The following is a 6,102-nucleotide window of genomic DNA, read 5'->3' as shown; positions in this document are numbered from 1 at the left end:
CCCCACCCTCCTAGACCCATAATGCAGTGCGGTTGATTTCCCAGAGTGCCCTTCTGAACTCAGCACATGTCTGGATGTTGAGCTGTTTGCACTGAAGTGACTGGTTAAGGTGTGTCAGTGAGTGTTCTGTGTTCTGACCCAGACCTCAGTTGGGGGTTCTGTTTGGAGAGTTTGAAGTGAAAGTAGCTTTCTAGAAAGTTCTAAAAGAGCAGCAGGTTCATTGATTCTGTTCTATAGTGAAGTCAGGACAGAAATACAGCTACAAAAGCTTTTCAGAATAAAACCAACAGAGTTGAAAATGGATCAATGTCAAGAACTTCAATCAAAAATACTTAAGTATAATTATGAAGTAAAAAAAGACGTGGCAAAAACATGCATGACCCAAAAGCTGAACAACAAGGGTTTGTGTTCCTACTTCTGCTATCTTCAGATGACATTGTCCTGTCCTCCAATTCATTACTTCATTTTGAACACTCAGATAAGCAATTCTGATAAATGTCCAATGAGAGACATGTCCATTCATCTCCTGTTTTTGCATGAAAAACCAAGAGAGAAGTGTGTCCAAACATCTCACCACAGCAAACCGCTGGTAGAGTGTAGAACAGGGGTGTCAAACTGAATCGCGGGCTGAAAAGCATAAACATTTATTGAACTCTAAAACTACATTTTTAAAACTTTAAAACCGTAGCTTTTTAACATAATTATGAACTAGATATCTAGCATTACCTGTGATAATGCTAGTGTGAATGCTGTAAGATGGATTTGGCTGCTGAAGATGCTGAAATTGATAGCTAAAATCACTAGAGGTGATAGCTGAAAACCCTGAATCTGATTAAACTAAAACATTAGCTAAATGTCAAATTAGCCCAAACAACAACAACAAAAAAACTTAGGTTAGCCAGAACAGCTAGCATGTAGCTGAAATATTAGCTAAACTTCAAAATATCCTGAAAAATCTTAGCAAATGCCAAAATAGTCCAAAAAGCTAGCAGAATGCTCATTTTTAAAACAGCAACTTCTTAACATAAATATGAATAATAAAAATGCAGGAATATCATTCCAGAATAAATCAACTTAAACCTTAAATAACTTTAATATTTTACTCTCCATAAAAATATATTTTGTTAAAGCTATACAAGATAGAAATCAGTGCAAGATAACATCGAGCCATTAATAACAATACAATACAATGATCTGGAGGGCCGGATAGAATTACCCGGAGGGCCGGATCCGGCCCCCGGGCCTTAACTTTGACACGTGGTCTAGAACATTATTCCACAACACAGACTGATGAGGATCAAGGCTCTGTTATCCGTTTGCTCATCAGAGCTTCCAAAAAACAAATGAAAACAAAATCTCAAACTTGAATGTTTCAGTCCAGGTTCTGTACTGTGAATGTTGGTCCTCAACAAACCAAAACAGAACTTTCTAACGTTTGGACCCCATCCCGACCTGCCGCTTTTTCTGCTCAGATACCCCCCACCCCAGTCCACCATAAAAACTTTTGATTTTGTCAGATGTCACTCCAGGAAATAAAAAATTCAAACAGCATCAAACATGTTTATCGAGTCTTTCTGTTATTTTCCTGCAGCAAACGAAGTCCTTTAGGGTTAAACATCATGACGTAAACTTGCATCAAATCATTCAAACGATAAACAAAGTTTCAGATTCTCGTCATAAAAAGATCTTCATTGTTAGAAAATGTTTTCATTCATGAATTTTTGTTTTTCAGGGTAAATTCTTGAATTTATATTAGCTTTTTGAATGTTTTTAATTCATTTAATGGATTCTAAAACATGATTTTCATTGAAACACTTAGTTTTATTTTATTTTAATTTAATATCCTACAAAAAAAAATAATCTAAGATGCAATATAAAGCCCTGTGAGGTGAGGAGTAAATCAGTTTACAGGAGGGACTGTGTTTGAAAAGAATAAAGCAAACAAAATATTTTCTTTATTAACTTTAATTTCTTTCTTAACTCCAGTGGAAATAAAGAAAATATTTACTTTTCTATTTGCTTTTTCTTTTAACTGTTTAGAAGAAAAAAAACAAAGCAAAAGCAAAATATTTAATACAAGAGTGATGTTTTCCTTGAAACTAAAGATTAAATGTGACTTATTTAAATTTAATAAATACGTTCACTTAATACATTATCTTTTTTTGAGACCTTTTCTGTTTTTGTTAATTCTGATTGTTTTTTTTTAAATATATATTTTTTAACAGTTTTTCTCGAGAACATTTGGATTGTCGTGGATCCAAGCGACAGTTCCTGATATAATCATCCCTGATTTTAGGGAAAAGAACATAATTTAATCCAAATATCTATACAAATACTCAAATCTTCTCAATTTAACATTTAAACTAATTAATTTAATAACTGGAAATTGCTTTGAAAATTTCCATTTTTATTTACTAAACTAATTTCTATTTGTTTCTATTTTTCATTTATTTTCCATTGACAATTTCACCATGTGTTATGTTTTTATTTTTTTCTTAATGTTAGTGCCTTTTTCTATTTATGTTTTGATTTAAACCCACAAGAGCAAAAATACAAAAATGAAATTACTTAAAAATGTTCTGTAAAAAAAACATTTGGAACAAATAAAACTAAAGATGAAAATGTCATTTTTTTTAACAGAAAGTAAAAACAACATTTAGAATAAGAAGAGCTAAGATATAATTTTATTTACATTTACAGTATTTATGATAAACTTAATTTCAGGATTTTTTTAATTAAAGAATTTTTAAAGGAAAATTATATGAAATAATATCAACTAAAGTCACAAATGTGATTAATTTGTCATTTTTGTTCAATTAAAAAATCAGGAGAAAATGTGCCTTCCATAAAGAAAGACGAAATCTGCAGTTTTATTGTTCAAAGCACAGCGCGCGCGTGCCCCTCTGCTGTGAGCACGCACGTGCCAGAGGCTCCTGAGCCAAAACCAGAACCGTCCTGCAGTGAGTCCGGACTGGAACCAGCCGAAAGCTGGTTTGCATCACAGTCTGGTCGGGACTGCCCGCTGCCCAGACTCGCGCGCGCACGTCACGCACGCACGTGTCCTCTCAGATTGCTCCCAAGGTCAGAGGGCCACACGCGCGCGTGCGTGTGAGCTGTGTAAACTGCATCAAATACAGAGAATAAAGGAGAGAACGGTCAGAACCAGAACAGGGCCCAGACTCCAAACAGGGAGTCACGCGCGCGGCTCCGCGTGCGTCGGCCACACAGAGGAACTCCTTTCATCTGAGCTCCGCCTCCATATACGGGCATGGAGCTTCCTGGGGCCCCCGCTCTGGGAGCTGGAGCGAGCTGAGGAGCGGGCAGAACCAACAGGAGCGCGCGTGCCTTACATAGCATCTGCAGGACGTCACCCCCCTCCAAAAAAAAAAAAAAGAGGGAAGCGCGCGTGCCACCAAACTCCCTGAAGAACTCAGGCGAGCACGCGGGCGTGTCTGGGCTTCCCGCTCGGTCCAGGTTCTGCTGCGGTTCGGTTCCCACCTCGGCTCAGTTCGGTGCGCGCGCACGGCAGCGACAGATTTGTGAATGAAAAACAGGACTTGTGTTCATTGTTAAATTAAAGTCCACTGTGACGTCACGCTGGTTTTCGACCAATCCGGGCGAGCGGGAGAGGAGGCTTCAGTCAATGAGCGCAGAGGCGGCCGTGGCCAGCAGCCAATCAGCGGCCGGCATGCAGATGCGGCTGCGCTCCAGAAGCTGAACGTCAACCAGCAAAGATGGAGTCCAGAACCGCGAGGCCGCAAAACACCGAGCCGCAGGAGGACCTTCCAGAGGGGGGGCCACCGGGAGTCCTCCCCGGGGAAAAGAACCGGACCGGATCGCGTGTGCACGCGCACTCTGAGGAGCGGGAGGCCTTTCTCGCTGTGGGACGCGCCTGCGCTTTTCCGCGCGTGCCTCCTGCGGACCGGCCCTGCAGGTACCATCAGAACCTCCTGGCTCAAACGCGCGCGCACACGTGGATGTCTGATTGGCCACAGACATTTAAACCATTCTAGGCTCGCGCGTGTTTTTACTGAGTGGAGGCGCGCGCGCGTGTGCTGATAAAGCCGTGATTGACAGGTGGGTGGAAAACGCACGCGCCCGCCCGCCGCTGCACCAGCTGGACTCTGGTTCTGGACCGCAGGAGGTCCAGGTGTTCCTCATGTCCGGGTCAGAGGTGGAGGGTTTGGATCCGCCGGTACAGGAAAGGAGGCTGCATGCTGCACATCCACAGAACCAAGGGGACGGGTTCTGGGTCTTCATGTTCCAGAACAGAACCAGTCAGTGGAAACCAAAGCCGTCCTGTGGTGGGGGGGCTGCAGGGCTGCTGGACAGGAATAGAAGGGATCAGATGAAGCTAATGAGGGAGGGGGTCCTCTCTGGACTTGATTGTTACTTCCTGCACTTCTCACTTCCTACATCCTCTCTTCCTTCCTTGACTTCCTCCACCCCCCTACCCCCCTTCCTGTACCCTCATTCCTTTCCTGGCCTGCAGGACGTGTTTGTGAGTCTGTGTGTGATGTAGACTGGAACAGATCTGAACAGACATGACTGTAATGCTCACATTGTAAAGTGGTGGGGGCCGCCCCCCCTCCAGTCTGCATCTATGACATGTCTGTGTCTTCAGGCCCGGGTCGGGCAGCGTGACCCCCCATGCCGCAGCAGCCGTAAGCCTGTTTGTCTGTTTCACGGCTGCTGTTGTGCGGCGATGTGTTAATCGTGCAGCAGTGTGTTGTTGTCTGGAGCCCTTTTTCTGTTGTGCTACTGTGAAATCAGGTGAGCAGTGCAATTTTAAAAGGGCATCGGCCAACAGCGCCCCCCCTCCCACCCACCCCTCCTGCCCCACACATGCTTGTGGCTGTTTGTGCTGCAGTTTGGACTCTGTGTTGTTGTTGTTGTTGTGGAGCGAGCTTCTCTGACCGACCCGTACCTGCTGGAGCTGGAGCAGCTGGAGGCGGGACTCACAAACAAACAGACATGAACACAACAGCATTCCATCAAAATGTGACTTTATACAAATATTTATAATCATTAATATTATTACTACTATTTTATTAGGGTTTTTGTTTTTAGAAAATCTGACGTTTAAAAAAGATAGAGAGATATTCCACATGACTGTTTGGTTTTTAACGTGGGAAATCTCAATTATGACTCAAAACACAATAAAGCAGGAGTGTCACACTCAATCGCACAATCCAAAACATACCTTGGGCCCGGGCCGAAGAGGATAAACATTTACTGAACACCCTAAAACTACATTTATAAAGCTGTAACTTTTTAACATAATTATGAATGAGATATATCATCACCTGTGATAATGCTAGTGTGAATGCTGTAAGCTGAATTTGGACACTGAAGTTGCTGAAATTGATAGCTGAAAACACTGAAGCTGAAAGCTGAAAATCCTGATGTTAATAGTTGAAAAGTTGAAGCTGATAGCCAGCTAAAATGTTAGCTAAATGCTAAATTAGCCTAAAAAACAGGTTAGCCAAAACAGCTAGCATGCAAATATTAGCTAAACTCCAAAATAGCCTAATAAATGCCGAAATATTCCAAAAAGCAACTTTAAACTGTAACTTTTTAACATAATTATGAACAATAAAAATGCAGGAATATTATTCCAGAATAAATCAATTTCATCCATAAATAACTTTTATTATTTTACTCTCCATAAAAATATATTTTGTCAAAATTATCCAAAATAGAAATAAGCCCAAGATAACATCGGGTTATTAATAATTAAATAAAATGATCTGGAGGGCCGGACAGAATTACCTGGACGGCCAGATCCGGCCCCCGGGCCTTAACTTTGACACGTGCAATACAGGATTATGTGCAATATCACAATAGTTATAATTAGATTATTAATAATATCAACACAGAGTTAATCTGAAGCTCAACTTCTTTACCTAAATGTGAACGGTTATTTAAAAGAGTGAAACCGCCGTTTGTGTGTGAGTACAAACACTCTGGGATCAAACCAGGATCAGCTTAAGTGAATGAAAAACCAGAATGTAGATCGGAAAAATAGAAACTATGTGATGGACATTTGAAAACAGTTTTAAACTTAAAATTATACATTTTAAATTTGAAGAGAATATTGAG

This window comes from Oryzias melastigma, linkage group LG9 (genome assembly GCF_002922805.2).
Source record: "Oryzias melastigma strain HK-1 linkage group LG9, ASM292280v2, whole genome shotgun sequence".
Taxonomy (NCBI): Eukaryota; Metazoa; Chordata; class Actinopteri; order Beloniformes; family Adrianichthyidae; genus Oryzias; species Oryzias melastigma.
The sequence above is the reverse complement of the archived record's forward strand: the minus strand, read 5'-3'. Positions refer to the sequence as shown.